This window comes from Megascapheus bottae, chromosome 15 (assembly GCF_031878675.1).
Source record: "Megascapheus bottae isolate mThoBot1 chromosome 15, mThoBot2.hap1, whole genome shotgun sequence".
Taxonomy (NCBI): domain Eukaryota; kingdom Metazoa; phylum Chordata; class Mammalia; order Rodentia; family Geomyidae; genus Megascapheus; species Megascapheus bottae.
In genome coordinates, this window is record NC_143523.1 from 13905467 (window position 1) to 13931014 (window position 25548).

Genomic DNA, 25548 nt, shown 5'->3' on the forward strand with positions numbered 1-25548 from the left:
GAGATAAGAATCTCATCAAACTTTCTTGCCCAAGCTGGTTTTGAACTGGCACCTGAATGAAGAGTAGTTTTTTTGTTTTTGTTTTTTTGGCATGGGGTGGATGGGGGGTGGTGATCCTGGGGCTTGAACTGAGGACCTGGGCACAGTCCCTGAGTTTTTTGCTCAAGGCTAGCACTCTCCCACTTGAGCCACAGCATTTTTGGTGGTTCAATGGAAAGAGGAGTTTCATAGATTTTCCTGCCTGGGCTTCTTTCCAACCTTAATCTTCAGATTCCACCTCCTGAGTAGTTAGGATTACAGGCATAAACCACTGGCTAAATGAATGAGTTTTTATGGCAATTTTAATTTCCTTCTTAATTTGTGCATTGAGGCAAATGTGTTGTCAATGTCTTGAGGCCTTGGTCTCCTTAGCAGTGAGAAGGAACAGCTTCTACTTGCATGTCATTGAACGCTTGTATAGGCACAGCTGACACGTTGGCACTGGCTGCCTCTTAGGGCCCTGATACAGGCACAGATATCAAGCTGTCGCCATTTCTCATCCATTCAAAGATTCAATTACTGCTTCTTGGCTTTTACCTGTTTATGAGACAAAGACTATGTGAGGGTAAATTCATTGTTGGGGCACAAATAGGATAGACTCATGCTTTCTAGATGTTTCTGTCATGATTAGAAGATCCCAATCATGGTAGAGATCACAATGTGTTTTCCTTCATGTGTATCATGTGTGCTGAATCCTCTACCAACCCAGTGAGAAAGGCATGAGTTATTGGTTTTTTTTTTTTTTTTGCCAGTTGTGGAGCTTGAGCTCAGGGCCTGAGCACTGCCCTTGGACTTCTCTCAAGGCTAGAGCTCTACCCTGGAGCCACAGCACCTCTTCCAGCTTTTCTTCCCTATGGATGTGGTGCCAAGGAATCAAACCCAGGTCTTCGTGCATGCTAGACAAGCACTCTACCACTAGGCCAAACTCCTGGCCCAGTTGTTGGTTATTTCTATAATCCTCATATAGCAGAAAACTGAATTTCAAACAAGGTATGGTGGCACACATTGGTAATTCCAGCACTCAGGACTTTGAGGCAGGAAGATTATAAGTTTGAGACTAAGCTTGGTCTATATAATGAGTTTTGAACCAACTTTGACTACTATATAGCAAAACCTTATCTCAAAATGAAAATGTAAAAATTTTTAAAAAGAGGACATGGTGAAGTAGCAAATGCCTGTAATTCTAGTTAGGTGGGAGGTAGAGGTAGCAGGATCTCCTTTGAAGCTGGCCTGTATGAAAAATAACAAAATAAAAAAGGGCCGGTGGCATGACTCAAGCAGCAGAACACCTGTAAAATCTTGAATTCAAATTTCAATACCAGTAAACAAACAAAGAAATGAAGAAACACACAACTAGTTGAATTGCAGAAGGAAAATCACCATCGTAGGGTCACTGAGCTGGAACTTGAACTTGTACTTCCTGAGTGCGATCAGTGACTCTCCACCATTCAGCTCCTCAAGGCAGGGCCAGTTCTATCCCACTCTGTCTCTCCTGTCTTACCTACATTTTAGGCAATGATGTGCTTGGGTATGTTTAACAAATAGCTCTCTAAAGAAGGAAGGGAGGGAGAGAAGGAGGGAAGAAGGCCATACACTGGGCTTCTCTTGATTCTATCTGTGGTAGGCTTCTCCATTCTAATGTCTTGCACACAGTAGGTGCTCAGAAAATATTGATGTCCAAGGATCAAGCTATGCTTTGTTTCTGCTATCCTGGTCTCTAGGTTATAGGATCTTTGAGGGGTTGGGCACAGATAGCTCATGCCTATCTGTAATCCTAGCTACTCAGGAGGCTGAGATATGAGGAGCTTGGTTCAAACCTACCCCGGGCAGGAAAGTCTAAGAGACTCTATCTGTAATTAACCACCGAAAGTTGGAAGTAGAGCTGTAGCTCAGAGTGGGAGTATTCATCTTGAGTGAAAGAGCTTAGGGACAGTGCCCAGGTCAAGCCCATGACTGACAACAACATGAACAAAAACAGATCTTTGAGAAAGGGATTATATCACTCACTCTGTACCCACTATGGCATTGCCTCTATTTTCCACATTTACCAGCAACATCTCTAATTCTCATGGCACTTCTGCAAGGAAGAAGACTCAGAGGCTCAGTAAGCCCTTGTGAATACTTTAAACTTGCTTGGCTATGAAGGGATACAGCCAGGGAGATGAGCGCCGAGAGGATTCCCCATCTTTCTGACAAATGAATAGTGGAATTGGCCTCTTACCCAGAGACCTCTCTTTTCCTTCTTTTCTACAGCAGCCATTTTTCATTTGTCACAGGAGCACAAGTAAGAACATTAGAACATTAGTAATGCATGTTACAAGTGCGTAACAAGCATCCTCCAAAGCTCAGCCTCTGTGCACTGAATATTAATGATGGCACATGATGATGAAGAAATAATGAGGTTTCATAAATACGCACTTGATTCTAGGGCTCAAGGAGACCAAGCGTGGGCTTTGTAGATTCTGCCACTGCGAGGATTACATATAGTTCCTCATTAACAACTTAGAAGGGGAATTCTACAGCTCTTGAGTCCACTGAGAACATTGGAGGCTCAGTGGGGTTGAGCAAGCTACTCTACAGGCTAATCCATTTGGGGGATGGGTTCCAAGCCTAAACATGACATCCATTTATTTTCTTAACTCTTAAAAATTAATTAAAGAATAGATTTTTAGATTTTTACTCAGATGTGTTCATACATACATACTATACACATAGATCATACCGCTCCCCCCCCATCTCCTTCTCTTGTCCTTGTACCTCCTCTCACTAGGCCCCCAACCAGCAATCCCTTTCTACTTCTATGTCTCTCATTTTTTCTTTTTGGTCAGTCATAGGCCAGTCTGGGCCTGGGTGCGGTCCCTGAGCTCTTCAGCTCAAGGCTACCACCCTACCCTTTGAACCACAGCCCCACTTTCCATTTTCTAGTGGTTAATTGGAGGTAAGAGTCTCATGTTCTTTTTTTTGGTATATGTATATGTTTTCTTTATTTTTCTAAAAGTATTATAATTCTATATAATTGCTAAAACTGCCACAAGAATATAGGAAAAATTAACATTAAACAAATGCATCACTAGAAATAAAATGCTCAGGGTTCTATGATAAAATGTGCAAATATAACACATGCAAAATCTGAAATTTTTGAATAATTACTTAAGTCACAATTTCTTTACAAAGCAGACATGAAAAGAAACAGAATTAAAAAGAATCACTTGGCAGTATCAAATTGCTATAAGGTTGTATAAGAATACCCAATTCAGCGGGGTTAATGGCCATGTGGAGATTATTACCCTGAAAAAGTGGAAAAGACAATTATCAACTGACAGAAAACAGTACACACTTGACGCTTTGAGATTAGAATGCAAGAGTCAATAACTTTTTTTTTTTTTTTTTTTTGCCAGTCCTGGGCTTGAGCTCAGGGCCTGACCACTGTCCTTGGACTTTCTCAAGGCTAGAGCTCTACCACTTGAGCCTCAGCACCACTTCCAACTTTTTTCTATGTATGTGGTACCGAGGAATTGAACCCGGGTCCTCGTGCATGCTAGGCAAGCACTCTACCACTAGGCCAAACTCCCGGCCCCAAGAGTCAATAACTTTTTAAATAAGTGGCTTTCAATGTGTTTTGCTAACTTATGAAGTTTTGCCACTAAATTTCTTAATCTCCCACGTACCACTTACATAACCAGTACTATGACTTGGGGTATAACTTTTCTGAGTTTAAATGAGTTGAGATTAGGAGACCATGCAGGATGGCAGACTAGGTTATTTCCTCCATAGGACTCCATGAGTGACAAATGGCAGGGAAACAAAGAAATACTATATCCCCCAAAGAAAAGGAAGACAGGAGAAATTCTTTTTTTTCCTTCTGTCTGTCTGTCCATCCATCCGTCCTCCTGTCCTTCCATTTGTCTGTCATCTGTCTGTCCGTTTGTCCATCTGTTCATCTGTCATCTGTTTGTGTCTGTCTGTCTATCATCCATCTGGTGGCTAATTGAAGATAAGAGTTTCATGGGCTTTTCTGGCTGGGCTGGCAGCTAAGAGTTTGGAAATTTAATGAAGGCAAAATGAGGTCCTTTGTGACTCCTTGGAACAGGAAGCTTTGGCTAAGACGGCTATGTACCTGCATTACCACCTTGCCATGAAATAGCCATAGTCATTTGCCTCAGACTTCGCTTTTTTTTTTTTTACCATGATTCTCATATCTCGGCTTTCTGAGCAGCTAGGATTACAGTCATGAGTCACTGGTGCCTGGCTGAGATCCATTTCTAATATATTGTTTTTTAAATTATATTTTATTGGGTACCATATAGAGGGGATACAGTTACATTTGTCAGGTAGCGGGTGCATTACTTCTTGGAGATGTTTTTGTCCCTGTTTTCCCTCCTCCTGACCCCACTCCTAATCATCTTGTTTTCCCCCCTTTCCCTTCCCTATTTCAAATAAATAAATAAATAAACTTAAATCCATGTTCTTTAGTGCCTGGGCTGGCTTTGAACAATGATCCTCAGATCTCAGACTCCTGAGCAGCTAGGATTACAGGTGTGAGTCACTGCACCCTGCTTCTATTTCTATGTCTTTAAAAGAAAAATTTAGATTCTGCATATGAGAAAAAGCATCCTACCTTTGTCCTTCTGACTTACTTTACTTACCATGATAATATCCAATTCCATTCATTTTCCTACAAACATCATAATTTCATTCTTCTTTATATCTAGATAATACTTGTGTGTGTGTGTGTGTGTGTGTGTGTGTGTGTGTGTGTGTGTGTGTGTATCATTCTCTTTTGCCTGGCTGATCCTATAACTTGACTATTGGGAATTGTGCAGTTATAAATTTGGTACCTAAAAACATCTATTTTATGGTGACCCAAATGACACCTTCCAGTCTTGGCATAGCCAGATAATATGAAAGTCCCCAGTACTGGGGACTGAATTCAAGTCCCATAGATGTTTGAGGCTGGTACTCTACCACTTATTTGAAGTATACCCTCACTTATGGCTTTTTGTTGGTTATTTGGAGATAAGAGTCTCATGGACTTTCCTACTCAGGTTAGTTTTAAACATTGGTCTTCAGATTTAGCCTCCTGTGTATCTGGATGATAGGCATGAGCCACCAGTGTCCAGCTCATGTGGTAGTAAAGTTCATTGATGCTTATGTACATAGCCTCAGGGTAATTTCATACAGTGCCTTCAGTGCACCTGTATTTTGACTCATTGTATGACGTAATCTGTGGAGTGCTCCATTTACAGTTTCATGCTGTTCCCGCCAAAGCTCTAGATTTGGGGACCTTCTGATTTTGAATTAGGGGTGCTCAGCCATTATCAGCAGATCTCAGCACAAGGGCTGGGGGACAGGTTGTTTATTGGGATGTGTGAGGGGAAGGGACGAGAAAGGAAAGAGCGGCACTGCCAAGCCCGCGGGCTCATCCTGCTGCAGACCCTGTGAGGCGCCCTCTGCCCAGCAGCATGTGTTCACCCACCAGTGGCTGCCCCTCATGGGAGGAGACTTCTCTAGAGGTGCTCTGGCTGGATAGCCAGACCCAAGGATAGCCTTGGGTCTCATGGCAGGGAGACACCCCAGGTGGCTGGTGGGGGGGCTGTAAGGGGTCACACGGAATGAACTTGAAAGCCCCAGATAATATGGGACATCTTGCCAGGGGCAGACATAAAAGCCAACCTAGGATTTGAATGTGTGTCTATTCCAGTCAAAGCTCTTTTCCTAGCTGAGGCCCATATCTGCAATCCGAGCCACGCAGGAGGCTGAAATATAAGAATTGTAGTTCAAAGCCAGCGCAGGCAGGAAAGTTCATGAAACTGTTATCTCTAATTAATTACCAAAAAAGCCAAAAATGGAGCTGTGGCTCAAGTGTTAAGAGTGCTAGCTTTACACACAAAAGCTTAGAAATAGTAATTCCCAGGTCTTGAGTTCAAGCTTCAGGACTGGAAAAAAATAAGAATAATAAAAAAAAAAAAACGTTTTTCCTTGGGGGAGAATGATGGAAGGGGGAAATCTATCAAGATGCATTGTACTCATAATCTGACTTTTTGCTCAACTCCTTAAAATAAATTATCTCTGCTTAAATGAAACAAAGAAAACCCTCTTTTTCTTTCTTGTGCCACCCCAAATGTTTAAGGCCATGTAAGAAGGTCCCTAGACCTTGGAGGTGAAACAGGAGGTCTGGTGAGAGTGAGGGGAGTAGCAGGTTCCTGGCTGAGGTTCAACCATTGCTGGCAGGAAAGAAAGCAGTCTCTGAGGGCCACAGTCACAGTGACTTTGTACCTGCAGATGGAATTTAGCTGCTCAGAATACTTCCATTCTGGCCATATTTAATGTTTCTTTAAAAAAAAAATCCAATCTCTTTATTTTATAGCCTAAATCCATATGCAAGAACAATAAGACCCATAGAAGACAAGTCCACAAAAGGCACACGCAAGGAGGATGAGCTAAGAATCCAGGCCTTCCTGGGGCCACGTGAGCCTCTTTTGAAGTGTACAGAAAAAAAAAATATTCCAAACAAAACAAAATGAAAAACACACGCACAAAACCCCGACCCAAGTCACGACTCTGTTCTCTCAGGGCTCCTTCACCAATGATGCCTCGGCTCTGGATTAAATGGTGCTGTTTGTTTAAGAGCTGAGCAGGTGCTTTCCACTGGCATGGAGTGGAAACAAAACCACGCGCTGGCCTAGGCCAGTGGGGACAGCCATTAGCGAGAATAAACGGAGAAAAGGCAAGGCTGGGCCAACCTTTCAGTGTTGAAAAGGTTTTGTTTTGTTCCTTTCTTCTCTCTCTCTCTCTCTCTCTCTCTCCCCCTTAAAGTAATTTTTTTTTTCTTGGTAAAGCCACTGGATTAAAATCTGACTAGGTTCTGTTTTCATTTTATTTTTAAAGGAAAATTGGAATCTGAGAGAACGTGATGAACAGATATAGCTGCCCCCTTTGACTTTGATCCATCCCAGCTGACCTTCCTGTCACTGTCCTTGTCTACCCTTACCTGTCACTGAAGTTTGGCACTTTGAGCTCTGGGTCTGGGGAAGCTTGGCTGGGAAGGATTTCAGGGGTCATCCTTGAGACTATTCCCCATCACCCCCAATAAGCCTGTCTGGAGCACCCTATGTTGAGATCCCTTGCAAGATCTGGGCAAGAGCTTGTCCTTAGTCCTACATTGGCTTCTAGTTCTAGCAAGGCCACTCCTAATCCTGTGATCTTAAGCTGGCCACTTTGCTTTTTTGAGCCTCAGTTTCCTTGTCTGTGAAGTAGGGATGGCAGCACCTGCCTCACTCACAGGTTGCTGCAAGGTCTAAAAGCTCAGAGGGCAGCTAAACAGTTCTCTTACGCTCATCAAAACCATGGGGCACCCCCAAGATCCTACCTTGGAAAACTCTAAAGGATACATTTCATAGGCCTTCAGAGTGACAACTCCATCAGGTACTGGGAAAATTCTAGTCTATGATTGGGACAGTGGTAGAGCATTTGTTAGCATGTACAAGATGAAAGGGGGGAGGGTAAGAAGGGAGGGAGGGACAAAATAATGTGTCAATATATTAGGAAATGTGGTGCCATGATCTCCACCTTACAGGGCTCCGTGGCAGGGTCTCAGTGACTTTGGGAAGTCAGAACTCACGCATATGAAATCCTTCTTCAAATGCCTAGCACGTGGTTCATCTGAGGGTCCAAGGAATTGGCACACCTGGCTGTGCCATTGGACAGGTGTGTGGGCTTGGCACATTCAAAGTCTGTGGATAGATGCTACATGCAAGACTTGCAGCAGGAGGCTCTCTGGCAGGGTTCTCAGTCTACCTGCAACTGTGACTACAGGAAAGACCAGTATGAGCTCAAGCAGCTGAAGGCAGGTGGGAGGGATTTGTGGTCAGGAATTCCTGTTGCTACTCTGCTCGGCAAGAGCATGATTCATGCTAGTAGGCCAGAATACACGTGCCCTAGCTATGAAGCAGGCTTCAAGGGTTCCAGTGAATGCGTGCTGTCTTGGCCAGTGAGCCCAGAGATTGCTTTCTTTTTCCTTTTGTGTGTGAGGCAGAGGCAATGTTCGCATCTAGAATGTCCAGGAGGGTTTAACTGCGTTTTGTTTTAGTGTTTTTGTTTTTTTCTGGAGAGAAATACAAAATCAAACAAAGGATAGACTACTATTAAGCAACTATGGTTGATTAAGAGCTTCTCTCTTGCCACATGCTGGTGGCTTATGCCTCTAATCTAGCTCCTCAGGAGGCTGAGACCTGGAAGAGGACAGAAAAGCCTATATGACTCCATTTGTAATTAACATAGCAAAACGGCAGACTAGAAGCATGGCTCAAATGGTAAAGCTCAAGTGGAGCAAGTAAGCCAAGCAAGGGCCCAGAATTCAAGTTCAGGTGCCAGCGTAAAGGGAAGAGGTCTCTGTCTCTGTGTGTCTTTCTCCCTCCCTCTTATTCCTTTCTGCCAAACTCAGCATACCTCTTTAGTTGGCTCTTGAGGCTTTGGAGAATGTACACAGTTGATGCTGTGTTCAAGAAAGCAGGAGTGGCTGGGTGTTGTTGACTTGAACCTATAATCCTAGATACTCAGGAGGCTAAGATGCGAGGATCATGGTGCCAAGCCAGCCTGGGCGTCAGGGCAGTCCATGAGACTCTCCAATGAACCACCAGAAAAAGAACAGAAAGTAGAGGAGCTGTGTCTTGAAGTGGTAGAGCTCTAGCTCTCAACAAAAGACCTCAGGGACAGTGTCCAGGCCCTGAGTTCAAGCCCTAAGACTGAAAAAAACTAAAAACTAAAATTAAGAAATAAAAAAAGAAAGACAGCAGAAGGGAAGTCTTTTGAGGAGAGGGGTCTGCACCGCCTCCTCTGGTACTCAGGGGGCTCAGCTTCCTCTCCCAGCTCAGCCCAACCACTGCAGAGAATTGCTGGCTCACACCTTTCTTTGCACACCCTTTCCCAGCCCAAGGCCAGTGTGAATCCCAGGCTGCAGGGCTGCCTCCAGGGCAGGCTCTGCCCCCGCCTGCTGCTGCTCTGCTTTCTCTTTCACCTGTCCAGGAAGGTGAAGGCCTCTGGGTTGTTAACAAAGGCTGGCGTTGGTGCTAGTCTTAGCACCTGCTGGGTAGCAGAGGGAAAGGACCTACTGAGTGCCATCACCAGCGTTCAGTGGGTGATGGAGACAGAGGTGTGAGAAGTAGATTAGTGAGAGGAGCCAGAGCAGCTCTCTGCCAGGTCAGGACCTTCCCTGCAGTGCATCAGCGTCACCACCTCCTTGCCAGGTTGAGCTTTGCTAAGTCCTACGCTGCTGAGTACTTCAGCTTGTCTCAGCACGAAGTATGCCTGGGGGCCTGGTACACACACTAGGTTTGATAGCCTCTGCCTCTCATCCTCATAGTTCTAGCATATGAGCAGTCACAGGCCTAAGTCCAAAGGGTGTGTGTGTGTGTGTGTGTGTGTGTGTGTGTGTGTGACTGAAAAATGGATGCCCAATAAACTAAGCCCCTGAGCCAGTTTGCTAAACCCTGACAAATCTTGTCTCCAACAGCCAGTCTGTTGACGCCATTCTATAATGAAGCAAACTGGCTCAGAGAGGTTGGTAACTTGTGGGAGGTTGCACAGCACACAGGGACTCTGCTTGCTGTGGACACACTCCCCATGGCCTGATCTGCCACCAGGCTGAGAATCCCCTCAATGCTCCTGGGACACTTCGTGGAGCTGTCAGGATGAGATTCCAAGCTCCTTCCTCTTGGACTAGGACTTGAGAAGAAACTTAGAAGCCATCAGTGGTAGCCACCTAAACTGCAGAGCTGCGTGACACAGCTGGGCACCAACCAGTGTGACTGGGAATGAAACAGGCCCTGGCATCAGATCCCTGGCGCCCAGTTAAACTTTTGACTTTCCAAATTAGAGAAGTTGAATGTTCTGCTGGGCAATTTTTTTTTTCAGGGAAATAATTTTTTGTTGTTAATTATTTACCAGAAACTGGCAGTTCTCTCCCCTCCTACCACCCCGGAATGAGCTTCCTTCAGTTTCCTCCGAGGGTGATTTAACACCGTGGTAAAAGGCATTTCAGGGCTTCTCCTCCCAGACAAAGGACAGGTGACCATGTGCTTAGGGAACCAGTGGGGCTAGGGGAAAGTTCTGCTATTGGCTGGCCCGGCGACCTTGTGTCTGATGTAGGATTTAGCCAGCCACTTCCTCCCATCTTAGCCCATCTGTCTGCTGGCATTTATCAACTCCCTCTAGTTAGAGCTGCTGAGGATAAGGGTGGGGAAGATTGGCTATCCCATTGTCAGAGTAGTTAAACATTAAGTTGGACTTAAAGTTCGCTTCCTACCCCCAACCCAGCCAGCCTTAAATTCCCTTTTTGCCACTCCTCCTCACCAAAGCCTGAGGTGCTAATGACCTGATTTACATCTGTGTAAACCCGTGGTGTGTGTGGGGGGGGAGGGGGAGGCACTCCTGAAGCCTGAAGTAACCAAATCCCCAGGCTAGCTGGCTAGGGCAACCACTGAAACACCCTGAAAGGAAATCACCAGAAATCACAGTGTGGGCAGACAGACCAATGCAAGGCTGGATAGAGATGCATAAAACCCAAACCCTGTCACCAGCCAGGAAAGAGTTAAAGAGGGGCAAGTAAGTGTTTTGCTCTGGAACTCCAGAAAGCACCTCCTCCCTGGTGGTCCCTAAGGTGCTGGGGCTTAGCCCGAGCCATGCATAATTAATAGAGTGAGGCCTGCTTTCCCCACACTAGTAATAACAGCACAGGGCATTGGAGCTTGGGTCCCTGAGTGTCCACCTCTGTCCAGCTTTCTAAAGCCAGCTCAATCCATTTGTGGGGACCATGGTAATTTCATTTCTCTCAGGGGCTAGCACATGTGACACTTTGTATGATATAATCAAGTTGGTATGGCACCTCAAAGCTGGTGCCATACCACTTGAGGCACAGCTCTACCCCTATTTTTTTGTTGTTGACTAATTGGAGATAAGAGTCTTACAGACTTTCCGGCCTGAGCTGGTTTTGAACTGTAGTTTTTCAGATCTCAGCCTGCTACGTTGTTAAGATTACAGGCATGAGTCACTGGCATCTAGCTTAATAAAAAAAAAAAAGATCGTTAACCTATAATGATTGTACATAGTTATGAGGTACAGTGACATTTTAATATGGATATACAATGGAATCATTTTATCCATTTATTTCTAAATGTTTGATCCAAAGTGGGGGGTATGGGGCGGAAGGATGTCAGGAAAAAGAACAAGATTTGGTTGAGAGAAAATGAAGTTGAGAATTAAGAGAAAAAAAATCACACACACACACACACACACACACACACACACACACACACACACACAAACACATCCAGGCACAGGTTGATGAAGATCTGGGGGCTATTAATAATCTAACTTATCCATGTCTTATCCTCTCAGAGCTCAGTTTCCTTGTCTGTAAAATGAGATAATGCTGCTTCCTCTTTCTCCCAGTACGTTGTGAGTAAGCTTCAGGTGAGGCAAGGGTCGTGGAAGAGCTTTGGAATCCACAGTCTCATTATGCACTGGCTAATTTTATGGGTCAACCTGACTGGACTAGGAGATACCCATGTAGCTGGTAAAACACTAGCTCTGGGTGTGTCTGAGAAGGTGTTTCAGAATTGAGTCAGTAGAGCCAGCCTAGTGAAACAGAGGCTGACAGGACAAAAAGGTAGAGGAAAGCATATTGAATTTCTTCTTGGGCAGGGGTGCCTTTTTCCTTCTGCTTCTTTAACATAGGGACTCTTAGGTTCTTAGGTTTTCGGGTTCAGACCAAGACTTATACTTTACCCCCAAATTTCACACCTTTGGACTCAGATTTAAGGATATCCCCCCAGCTTCTCCTGGAGGCTACAGCTGGTAGACTGTGAGACGTTTTGGTTCCCATAATCATGTGAATAAGCTCTCTCTGTATCTATGTCTCTGTCTCTGTCTCCATCTCTCTCTCTGTCTGTCTGTCTCTGTCTGTCTCTTTGTCTCTCTCTGTCTCACCATTCCTCACTCCTTCCTTCCTTCTGTGTATGTGTCTATGTATCCCCTATCTGCTCTGTTTCCCTGGAGAACCCTGACTAATACACTTTACAAATGGAAGGATATAAAGTTACAAGGTTTCCTGATAACAATGGTGGCGGCAATGATAATAACAGTGCAGAGTCCAAGTTCTCTAGAACTGCGCTTTCTGTGTCACCCTCAACTCCTCCCCAGGCCAGCACAAGCAAAGGACTTGAGATCTGGTTTGCACACTCATCTGAACTAGTTCTGGGTGGCAGGCAGGCATCACTTTCATAGCCACCTAAACCAAAGCATGAATAAACCTGTGTTCCTTCTCATACAGCTCTGCTCCTCTGTGCTATAGTCTGCTTTTTCTTCTGATGGCCTGATGCCCTCTCAGTGCTCAATAGGAGACAGCTGAATGAATGAATGAATGAATGAATGAATGAGTGCATATTTGTTATGACCGATTCAGTTACTCCCTCAATTTTTTCCCCTTTTTTTTTTTTGCCAGTCGTGGAGCTTGAACTTGGGACCTGGGTGCTAGCCCTGAGTTCTTTTTGCTCAAGGCTAATATTCTACCATTTCAAACCACAGCACCACTTGCAGTTTTCTGGTGGTTAATTGGAGATAAGAGTTTCACAGCCTTTCTAGTTCAGGTTGGCTTTGAACTGTGATCCTCTGATCATCACTGTCATGGTGATAGTTTTACAATGGCCAGCAATACTTAGAAATGCTTTCTATCTGAGATGGCTAAGCCCTAGGCCTCATACATATTTGGCCATAAGCAGCGTTCTATTCCAGCAACCCCCTCTAGACCTGACCTTTCCCTCATTTTGGCTGAACCTTCAGATGACTCAAGATTCCTCCACTGCTAAGGTTGTGAGTTGGAGTTGGAAATACCTGGAATCTTCTCCTGTTGTGTGCTCTAGGGGGAGGCACAATTCAGGTCCTATTGGTAACATTAGGGCTGGAACTGGGATAAAGAAAGCCGAGAGATGAAAGCATAAGACTGAAAGAGACCTTGAGTCTCGGGGTAGTGTGGAACAGCATGAATCACCTGAGCTAACACCTCCCTCAGTGTCACACCTTGAGTGACCTTCCTGTATCACCTTCGTCCTGGACCTGGACCCTGTACACATCACCTGGCCCACAGCAGGTATCCAGTGAACACTAACTGGTTCAGTGAATGAAAGCAATGAAATCAACCTTGCACGGATAGCACTGGAGAATAAGTGCTAGACTTGGAAGCAGAAGGAGATGGATTTGAATCTAGCTGCTGTTTCTCCCAAGCCATGGAGACCTGAGTGAGTGGTTTGGCTTCTCTGAGCCTGCTGTAGGAACACTTCCCCGCGAGGTTACAATAGAGAAGAGATGACAAGGACGACAGCCAAGCTTGAGTTCCCTTTTCCTCAGAGAAGGCAACAAGTCAGTGATTTCACAAAACCTCCCCAGGGAGAACTCTGTGGAGGCCAACATTCCACAGTCTGGCCTGCAAAGCCAGGAAGGGAGTGTGTCTCCATTTGTTTTTTGCTTTTTTTTTTTTCCCCTTAGCTGAGAGGCATTATATACAAGCAATTGCAATCACAGGACTCAGAGACAGGTAAGGGTAAATTAAAACCCTAGCCTTCTAAAACTTATTATGTAACTTGCCTAAAGTCAATAAGGCAGAATCTTAGTTTCCTCATGTAACAGCTGCAAAGTAAGAACCCTAAGATCTTAGTGGCTTAACAAAATGGAAATTCAGTTCATGGTCATATTACCAATTCAGCCCAGGAATATTCCACAGATGGTTTATCCCCATGCCTGTACCACATTCTAGGGTCACTGGCTGGGTCCTCTACAACTGTGGGCAGAACAAGAGGGAGAAGCATTACAGGGGAGGTTTTTACAACTTTGGCCTGGAACCAGCACATATTACTTCCCCTTGTATTCCATTGGGCAGAAGCTAATCATGTGTTTTCACCTCACCGCAGAGGAACCTGGGAATTGTGGTCCAGCTGGATGCCTAAGAGGACAGAGACAAAACATCACAGTCTGTGTCCTATCACACCAGTTAGATGAAGTACATTTTAGATGCCATCAAAAGGGATACTAGGACAACATAAATAAGACAACATAACCCAGCAGGGTGGCTCACACATTTTGGAGAGTGAGGCAGGAGGATCATGAGTTTGAAGCTAGCCTGGGTTACATAGGAAGCACTATTTCAAAGAAATAGTTCAAGAGGAAGTGTGGCTCAAGAGGTAGGGTGGTAGCCTTGAGCTGAATTGCTCAGGGACAGCAGCCAGGCCCAGAGTTCAAGCCCCAAGACCCCCCCCCCCCCAAAAAAAAAATAAATTGAAGAAAGGAGAGAGGGGAGGGAATGAGAGAAGGAAAGGGAAAGAGAGGGAGGGAAGGAGGGAAAGGGAAATTGAGAGAGGGAAGGAGAGAGGGAGGAAAGAAGGAAGGAAGGAAGAAAGGAAGGAAGGAAGGAAGGAAGGAAGGAAGGAAGGAAGGAAGGAAGGAAGGGTGGGTCAGCCAGACAATATATCTGAGTGCTTAATAGAGATCATGCCCCAGAATTGGTATTCAGTGACTGACTTTTGGGTCATTACTGGTGTACACACTTGTGCAATCCTATATTACCTGTGGACGATGGAAGAACATGCTAGCAGAATATTTAAGGGGCATTTGCTTAGTGGGTTAAGACCCCACTCCAAATACACACACATATACAAATATACAAATATAAATATGTATGTATACATAAAGCTTTATAGGGTCCATGGAAGAGAAAAATTAGACAAGAAATGATCTTGGGGGCCGGGAGTTTGGCCTAGCAGTAGAGTGCTTGCCTAGCATACAAGAAGACCTCGGTTCGATTCCTTGGTACCACATACCTAGAAAAAAGCTAGAAGTGGTGCTGAGGCTCACTCACATGGTAGAGTTTTAGCCTTGAGAAAATCTAAGGACAGTGCTCAGGCCCTGAGCTTAAGCCCAGGACTGGCAACAAACAAACAAACAAAAAAACAAACAAAAGAAATGATCTTGGTTCTCAGAAAAGCTTGTTCTATCAGTGTAAGGGATGGAAATGGACCCAGTCCCTGTAGTTCAAGTAAAATGCAGTTAAGATACCAAAAGGAGCTATTCTTTAACTTTTGCTTAAGGGTCCAGGGAAGCCATTTGGAGGATGCTACATCTTGGCTATCCCAGGATGTTTACAGAAGGTGAGATAGCAGGAGAATACACTGCAAGGGAAGGGGGCTGGGTGACCAGGCATGGAGGGCCGGTCACTTTTGGGGAGCAGCAAATGGCTCACGCATAAATACTAAAATGGGACAAAGTGGATCTGTCAGCAGGAACAGACACAGAAGATTTGCATGCTGCCATGAGCCATACTGCCTTTATTATGGAGCCATCAAGAGTTCAGGGATTCTGGCAGCACTGGGCAAACTTTCCCACAATGATCATTTTATACCTATCCTCTGCCTGAGAGTTAAAAGTTTCTGCCTTTCTGTTTTGCAGATGGCAGGAGTGGGGCTAGCCTAGGACACTGCCTGGCCCTGCGTCATTCTATCTGCAAAGCCCATGCCTAGCCCTAGAAGCTCTTTGACAACTCCTGTGGATTGGGTAGCTTATAGTCAGTGATGCTGCACAGCAAGTAACACTTAGACCCAGTGATGCCAAAACAAATGTGCACATTTCAAACTCATGGCTATATAGATGGGCAGGGCAGCTGGCAGTCAGGAAATGAGTTAACTGGACGGGGTTTCCTAAAGGGATGCTCACAGAAAAAAGTCAATATTTCCTGCCTTGTGATATCTGCTTTAGACATATATGTACACACCCACATACATGCATACACACAGGCAGGCATGCATGTACTTGGAAAAGTACTGTGTAAGGTCTGGAACCCACCCAGACAAATGCATTCACTGGTATTACTCATTGTACTTACTGTACCCCATAGCCCGTTTTGGTTCTGATTGGTGCCAGCAGGAAAGACTAGTTCTACTATTTGAAACACCCAACGATCTCATCCTACAGAAATCAAAAGCTGACTTCCCTTCCTTTCATTAATCAACTCTTTTCTTACAAGATTTCACCTTTTGTTTTTGTGCACTTTACAAGGAAAAGGTGTGTTTTTTATGCTGTGTGGAGAGCCTGGCGGTTAACGGAACCCTTTGATTTTTAAGTAAGAAAGTCAGTCTTGCTTGTGCTGAGAAGGCTCCAATAGGCTGGGGACCTTACCTTTAGGTTCATGCTTTCCCTCAGTGCCTGGACCGGAAGGACTGCATGGAAACTTTAAACATTTTGAGCAATACCTAGAATATGTATAATTTATAAGCCACACACCGTTGGCTGTCAAATAGGCGATTGATCTGACTGGGGTCTTGTTAATTATCTTCCACATATATTACACTTTAACAGCTCTTCAGTATACTGGGTATCAATATTAATAAGACTATAAAACACTATTGATAATTAGGAACAGAAAGGACCAGCCCTTTGATTCTGGCTGTTACAAATGCCCTGCCTCTCTTCAGATTAGAAAGCGGCCACTTTCCATATAATAAGATCAGATCAGAACATCCTTGTCCTGAAGTGGGTTATTAGGAGATAGCTGAGATTTGCACTGGGATGGAGAAGGGGCTATTTTAGAGTGAATATGGCAGAATCCCTGAAGGGTGAGAAATGCGCTCTCTGGTCTGCAGGAGGCCCTAATGGGGTGGGTGGAGTAGAGGGGAGCTTTCCCCACTTTGATCAGCCAAATTCATCATTTTCTTTGTCCAGACTAATCAGGTTGGTTGGGTTTTACAGGGTATCTGGCTAGCACGGCATTTTATCTTGATTTCTTCCATTGGATGAAAGGGGGTCCCATTGGGAAGACTGAGAAAGGGGCTGCTGAGATTTCAGGCTGATTTCAAGCCCATCCCATCTTGGATGGCACTTTATTTTCTATTTTCCCTCTTTGGAGGAGCCTTCTCTTTTATGTTTTTGTTGGGTTCACCAACTCATTAACATCAAACAGGCAGATCTGCCACTAACTAGGAAAACACAAGCAATTTCGCATATAAATAGAAAGCATTGAAGCTGGGTGCTAGGGCCAGGCCTGGGGGGGGGGGTTCCTCTCACCTGACTGATGGAGGAGGGAGCTGAGGAGGGAGGAAGCAGGAGGGACCCACAAGCACCTCCTATGGCCAGGCTTGAGCAGAGATCAGTGACTTTCTGGCCCCAGGATGTCACAAGGAGCCAGGGTAGTATTTATTAAACCACAGAAAGCCTAGATTCACTTCTGGTTCATCCACTTTTCGCATATCGGTTTCTTTCCTTTGCCTATGATAAAAAGAGAAAATTTTATCCAAGCTGTTTTATTATTATTATTATTATTAATAATAATAATAATAATAACAACAATAATAAATTTTGGCTCTTGTAACCGTCAGGAAATAATCTGGCTCCCATTGGAGATAGACATAGCCCAGACCCTGTTTCTATTTCTCAATTCCAGCTCTCTGGCTTAGTCTCCCTTGAAGGCTGACTCCATTTTGAGGTCACAGAATGGGGGGATGGGGAAGAAAAGAGAACATCTTTCCAACAAACATGGAGGACAGGAATTTCTCACCCTCATTAGGTTCCAGGCTATAGCTGCCCTGTTTCTTGCCCTGTGTTTTCTGCTATCTGAACCCATCGCAAGGGCTGGGGATGGATTAAGGAGTTTAAAGGTCTTGGAAATATGGAGTGAATTTACATAGTCCTAACCGCGTGACTGAGAGTGGAGGAGAGATGCATTTCCAAACTGTAAACATTCTTCCTAGAAGTGGGGAAGATGGATCCTGGGAAGAAAAACACAGACAGAACCCACCATCTCACTCACACTGTCCAGTCTTTGTGCTCAGTCCTCATATCTACAGTCTTAAGTACTTGCAGTCTGACAGCTTGCTGTCTCTGCTCCTGTAATAGCCCAGAGCAAGCCATTTTCCCTCTCTTCTCCTCTCCTCTCTTCTCTCCACTTTTCTCCTTTCCTCCCCTCCCTTCTCCTCTCCTTTGTCCTCTTCCCCCCTTTTCTTTTCTTTCCTCCCCTTCTTTCCTCTTCCCCTCCCCTCCTTCCTCCTCTTCTTCCATCTTCTTGGTTGGGTTGGGCCAACATCTTTTGCCCTGGAGTTCCATCTTAAGGATACACAGGACATCATTAAAATGGCTTCTCTCTGCTAGGCATGATGGCACAGGCACTTAATTCCAGCACTTAACTAAGGCAGGAAGATGGAGACTTCAAGAGTAGCCTGACATATATAGTGAGACCTTGACTCAAATAAAGAAAGTCTCTTCTTCATATGTCTACTTTCAGGATTCAGCATTTGCTGGCTGGCCATTCCTGTGCTCTGGTCACCCCATCTGAACATATTTATTAATTGGGAAACACAGAGAGGTAGTGTATGTTTCTGTGTATTTAATGAATTTAAAATTGGCCATGGGACAGTTCTGCAGAGTTACTCTATAGCTGCTATTGTCAAGAACAATATTTTGGTAAAATAATTCATTTAAAACCATAATAAAAGCCTACCATATCCTAGCTTTAGAGCAGTGCTTATTGATTCATTTTGTCACTATAAAGGAGGTAATTAAAAATCCATAACACAGTTAATATATCAAATACATAAAGACATGGAACCAAGCAAGACATAGGTACAATAATAAATGGATGTCAGAGCAAACTTCACATGATGTAAAGACTGATGTGAGGTAGTGGGGTGTGTGTGTGTGTGCGTGTGTGTGTGTGTGTGTATGTGTGTGTGTATGTGTGTGTGTGTGTACCTGGGTTTGAATTGGGGACCTGTGTGCTATCCCTTAGGTTTTGTGCTTAAAGGCTGTTGCTCTAACCCCTTAACCAGAGCTCCACTTTTGTAGAAAGTTGGAGAAAAGAGTTTCACAGATTTCGCTTCCCATGCTGGCTTTGAACTGTGGTCCTCAGATGTCAGCCTCCCGAGTAGATAGAGTATGATGTGAGCCACCAGCACCTAGCTCTAAGGTGGCATGATTAAATTGATGTCTAATATGAACTTTGTAGTACTCAGAGGAAAGCTGTGACCATGTTAAGTTACAAATTTTATGTCCTTAGAAGAATTTGCTAAGGAGCCAAATGGCTCAGAGCCAAAAACTTGTTCTCCACATCCTTTGCTTTGGGGCTATGATACCTTATCTACCAGCTCTCAGCTTCAATGTCCTCACCTAAAATATGGGCTTTATGTCCTATGAGTTCATCATTGCATATATAAACCAATTCTAATTTTTAATGTTGAGGGAGATATGAATAGAGACAGGATTTAGCAGATACCAACCACCACAGTGATTGTGGTCAAGCAAGTACCATCTATTGGCACTTGAAGTAGTGGATGAGAAACAGGATATTGACATAGCCTGGAAGAATTTTCCCACAAGATAATTATCAGTTACAAAGAAAAAAATCGTAATTTTTACAGTGGAGCGAGCTGGCAGACACTACCCTCCTCAAGTGATCAAAGCTGGCATTCCCAGTAATGGCACAGGTTGACATTGTGTACCACCTGAGATGAGGCCTGCAAAGGGCATGCCATTACTTGGGTAGAATTCTTGCCAGAAAGCACATGACATGAACCTAATCTTGAGGTAACATCAGACAAACTGAAGTGGAAGGATATTCTACGAAGTTTGAACTAGCCAACAGCTCTTCCGACTGTCTTATATGAAAGGAAAGCAGAGACGTGACAGCTCTATGCAAGATGAAGTCATGAGAATGGAAAAATGGTACAGTACAGATGATACTGGTGAAAGTTGGACCTTTTACTAGTTTTGACTATAAATATGCATTATATGCATATATATATATATATATTTAGTGAGAGAGTTGTTATTCAGTATTGGGATTTGAAATCAAGACTTTTGTACTCTTGTGTTGATTTTTTTGTTGTAATGTATAGAAGGGTTATAGCTACATTTGCTAGATAGTAGGTGCATTACTTCTCACACATTGATACCCCTTCTCATGATTTTGTCCCCATTTTCCTCTCTCCACCCCCTCCCAGGACTTTTGCACTCTTGTTCAAGTTCTTTGCTCAAAGCTCATGCTCTACCAGCCATACTACTTCTTGCTTATATTTAGTCCTGGGCTTTAGTCTCAGGACCTTACAATTGCTAGGAAGGAGCCCTACCATTTGAGCCATTCCCTGAGCTTTTTTTTTTTTTTTGCATTTTTTTATTGTAATTAGTAAAAGGGTTACATGATATTTGCCAGATAGAAGGTGCATTAATTCACGTACATTGATACCCTTTCACATGTCTTGGTACCCATTTCCCTCCCCCCCCACACCCCCCTAAGTTTTTTTAAAAATAATTTTTATTATCTTTTAAGTACAAATGAATTGCCATTCAACAAAGCACTTTATTTATTTATTTTTTTTTTTGCCAGTCCTGGGCTGGAGCTCAGGGCCTGAGCAATGTCCTTGGACTTTCTCAAGGCTAGAGCTCTACCACTTGAGCCTCAGCACCACTTCCGGCTTTTTTCTATGTATGTGGTACCAAGGAATCGAACCCGGGTTTTCATGCATGCTAGACAAGCACTTTAACCACTAGGCCAAACTCCCGGCCCACAACAAAGCACTTCATGAATACAGTGTATCTTGATCAATGTCACTCTTCCAACATTCTCATCCACCCCTTCCTTTACTTTTGTAACTTTTTTAGGATATGCATCAAATTATTTTTTTTTGCCAAATTACAAAACAGTTCATATATATCACACATCTAGATCTGTGCCATCCCTTCATTTTTATCCCTAACTTTTTCACCCCTTCCCTTATATTTTTAAATTTTGTGGTATATATAATATAATTGCTCCTAGTTCTTGAACATGTTATTGTGATTATCTAAGATGCTATTTGGGTGTGGTTTGGAAAAGAATATAAGGAGACTTTTTGGTACTCATGTTTCAGCTTTTTTCTACTTCTGAATTTATCCAAAAATGAAAAGTGGAGTAACAGTAGAGATGGTTCTGCAGAATGTACTGAAAGAGCCAGCCAGTGAGCTGAACCCACATTCATGCTGGTTGATGTTATTTGTGAGTCAAGAAGGTGAACTAGCCATGGCTACAGTCTCAGGGTCTGTGAGGAGAACTGATAGGTTTGCAAAGAGTCAGTAGTGTTGATAGAGGTCAGAACAATACTTTAGATTCCTCGTTTGGAAGGTATTCGACATTCAGGCAAAGGAGTTTGCTTGGTCCACACTAGAAAGTCAGAGCCGCCCTCTTATGAGACACTGTTCTATTTCTTAGCAGCCTGTCCCTGTGCCAAACTGAATTCAAGACTTTGGAACCAGTGGATTCTTTTATATTGAGAAAAATGGAAGCTACAGGTAGGGAATGTGTTAGTAAAGTACAGGAGCACATCTAGGGTGTGATGTCTTCTTCGTCCTTGAATATGGCTCTCAGGGACAGAATAGGCCAGTTGCCTGAGAAGTGGAGCTCCTGTATAGCTAAGTGTCTCAAAAAGAAGAGATGAATTAATGAGAGCACTAACTCTATACCCCCAAATCCAAAGCCTTTGCTAAGGCCAGGGCTGGAAGTCTGTGCTTGGAGAAGGAGAGATTGGATGGAGGCAGCAAGAGGTATGACTGTTTGTGAGTTCTCAGGGGAAGAATGCTGGAAACCTTTCTTTGACCAGACACTGGAGAAGAAGGCCAGAGTTCCAGGAGCTATTGCAGGAAGAGGAAATTAGTCCTGTCAGTTGGAATCATTTATTCATTGGAAAAAGACCCCATTAAGGAAATTCGCAATCATAAGAGCTTACAACTGACAGAATGTTTGGGCAAAGGCCTCCTGATCTTTGAGGCTAGATTCTTAGAGATCAGTAAGCTCTAGAAATGATGCAGAACTGTGGGATCATTTTCTCCCCTATGGAAACAATATATACTTCTCCTGTTGCTATTTTTACTATTCTGGTGCTCAAACCCAGGGCTTCAGGAATGCTATGGATGTACTCCACTACTGAGCCCACACCCCAGCCCAGGTCATAGTTTTAATTTAAGTCTCCAAGGGTATAAAGTTGGACCCTATTCCTAAAATATTATGGAGCAGAGAGAGAAAGGGGAAAACTGAGTCCATTGTTCACCTGTAATAGAAACTTAGCTTATTCTAACTTCTGTTCCTTCTATAGTTAAACCTGCACGATCGCACAGAACTCAATAGTTAAAGGATTTAAGAAGAATGTTTTGATAGACAGCTGGACAATAAGACAGACTGTTTACAGTCTTAGAGAATCTGATTTCTCTGTGGTAATAGAGACCATGAATTTCTGTGCCCTTCACAAGAAAGAAATCATGGCTTATAGAAGCCATTTGCTCACACAGTTGTCCAGTAGAAGCCTGAACAGAATTCTCCTGTCCCATCACAAATACTGATCTTCTCTACACTACAAACAACTTCCATGTCATTTAATTCAATAGACGCTTTCTGATCTTAATTAGCATGACATGTTGATATGCGACATTATTGTCATTTTCTCTTACTTCTTAAACTATTCTTCCCTTGTGTATTCCTTAGAATAATTCATTTAAAGTAATAGAAAGTCCAGCTCACGCTGGATCAAACAACATGCCTAGTAGGAAGACCAGCAGTTAATAAGCTTGGCTTTGTCTTCGGTTTGGTTTCCCTGACGCTTCTAAAATGACCACCACCAACAAATTATGCTTTTTAGGTTGTGTCTAAGGGGAGCAAGAGTCTTAATCTTTGCTCTAATTGAACCATGCTAAAGCAATTGTTGTGGCTAGAGTATTGCTCAGTGTTCTTTGACTTAGGACTGAGCTATCTCCATCAGTGCCAGTGGAGCTAGAGTTACTCCTTAGACTGAAGATGAGAAGGAGCCAAGAGACACATTGGATGGTCATGTTTCACACTCCATGGCACTCCTTCTTTTCTGTTTCTGTGCTTATCAGACCTCCAGCTCCTCCCTCTCCTCTTCCCCTGATCTCCCAAATGCTTCATCTATGACAAACCTCCTATTATAAGGTCTTGAGTTTCTTGTTCTTCCTCTATCAAATTACTCATCAGGTTTTATTAGAATTTTTTTAGACTGATAACACTCTTCCTCCTTAGTCTAAGGTCCATAGGGTAGAGTGTATGAATGTACTGTTCACCCAGCCATGAGGCAGAAGGCCTGTCATACAGAGAAAGCCTTGTAAGTAGACCTGTTGTCTCGGGAATGATCTGACTATCTTCTATCCTCCCTACTTACAATCTCCTTACTGCCCAAGAAACTGAGGGTCAGAAAGGTCAAAGTGTTGTGAAGGATCAAAGGTGAACTTTGAACCATCAGACTCACTCCTCTCTTTCTGCCTTTACCCATCTACAGAGAACCAAAGACCTCAAGATGTAATCGTCCTGGCAGAGGAAGCCTGACCAGTGCACCTCTCATTGTGAAGGGCAATTCTCTTCTGGTCAACTTTCTCTCAACTCCCACCATTTTCCTTGTAGCTGGGCCTGGCCCAAAGTCCTGTGCAGGACAGCACAGGAATAAACTGGAAAGTTTGGATGGAAGAAGATGTTGGCATTGTAAAAACTATAACAACATTAAGCCAGGCATAGCTCATGTAATCTCCACAACAACCCCAGGAAATGGATACTATTATTAGTTATTTTTTTCCTTTGGGAGACACTGAGAATTAGACTAAATGTCTTGTTCAAGGATCCAGAGCTGGGGCTAAGGATGTAGCTCAGTTATACACTGCTTGCCAAGCAAGCAAAAGGCCCCGAAGAAACAAAGGCCCAAGGATAGAAGGGTTATAAACAGCAAAATACCAGTTGGAAATTGGTCACCCTGAACTTACATCGCATAGTCTCAGTCAAGAAGCCGTAATTTTGGCCAACTATGGTAGTTCACAGTTTTAATTCCCAAACTCAGGAGGCAAAGGGTAGAAGAATGAGGAAGAAGAAGGGAAGAAGGGAAGAGGAGGGAGGGAGAAGGGAGGAGGAGGGAAAAGAGGAGAGGTAGCATGAGAAGAAAAAGAAGCAGAAAGAAGAAAAAAGGAAGAAAATGAAGGAAAGGAAGAAGCAACAAAATGAAGACAAAGATAATGACAATGAAGAAGAAAGAATGAAAAGGAGAATGAGAATAATAATAATAAATAACAATAATTCAGCTGTGCAGGGTGGTTCATGCTACTTGGATTTCTAAGTGCAAAAGGATTTCCAGCTTGAAGCCATCCTGAGCAATTTGGACCCCATGTTGAAATTGAATTAAAAGGGTTGAGGATATTGCTAAGTGGTAGTATGTTTATTAGCCTGAACAAATTCAATCTTGAGTTCAACACTTAGTACTTCAAGCAATCAGGAAGCCAAAATTTGGAGGCAAAGGAATAGGCATATGAAAATAAATGGCAGCATCCGTGGCTATAGTCCAGTCCCTGGAGGTTGTCTCACTAGGTGAGAAGTGAAAACCTACTATGGTTGGTTTAGCTGTCATCATGAAATGAAAATTTCCTCTTTTTGAACTGGCTGATTCAGCCTATTTCTTCTCTCATCAGCAAAAGCTGTTCACGAAGCACTTTCTATATAAAAGCAAAGCACTAGGCTTCCATAAGGGGATGTCAAGATAAGTAAAGCATGATCCTTGCCCACAAAGAATATGATAATGTGGTGGCAGAAACCAAACTAACACCAAGGAGGAAGTTGCAGGCTTAGGTAGGAGAAAAGTGAAATGAGTCTCACATGAGTATCAGCTGGACCCAGGGCATCAAATAAAGTCATTTCCCATGGTGTCCTAATCATCTAGAATGAAACATTTGCCGGGGATTGGAGGGCACCAAGGGTGTGGGTTAAACGTGCTTAGAGGTTGAGTTTAGAAAGGTATGGGAAGGCCAGAGAGAAGGGTACATGTGAGAGAGACAAAAGGGAAAATCAAATATTTTACCAGAAGGAAGAAGAGTGAATGTTTGTCTGCAAATACAATATATGCCTGTCATTATTCCATTTAACAAGAAAGAACAGAGTAAAAGCAGTGTGTCAAGTTGGGAGCTAGTGGTTCACACATAAATCCTAGCTATGCAGGAGTCTGAGATCTGAGGGTCTGAGTTTAAAGCCATGTAGGCAGGCAAATTCCAGAAACTCTGGATATGGTTCAAGTGCTAAAGCACCAGCCTACCACTTGCACACCTGCATGCATGTGCACACAGACACACGCATGTACATGCATATACACACACATCAGAATAAGGGAGAGACATGGCCTTCCTTCAAAAGCAGTAGGTCTAGAGCCCTTGAGTGGTGACATTTTGAAGCTAAGGCAGCTGCAGAAATAGCCTCCTTCAGACCACACGCCTGCCCAAGACTTGAAAAAAAGTTTTGGACAAGGGAGAGAGACACAGACACACAGACTGACTGACTGACTTCTAGGCAGGGAGCAAGTAAAGGCAAAGGAGTAGATGTCTAAAGGAAGACAATAAAGGTAGCTATGAGGAGTGAGACTTGAAACAATGTCAAATGAGTCCTCAAAATGCTTGTCTGCTTTAACCACA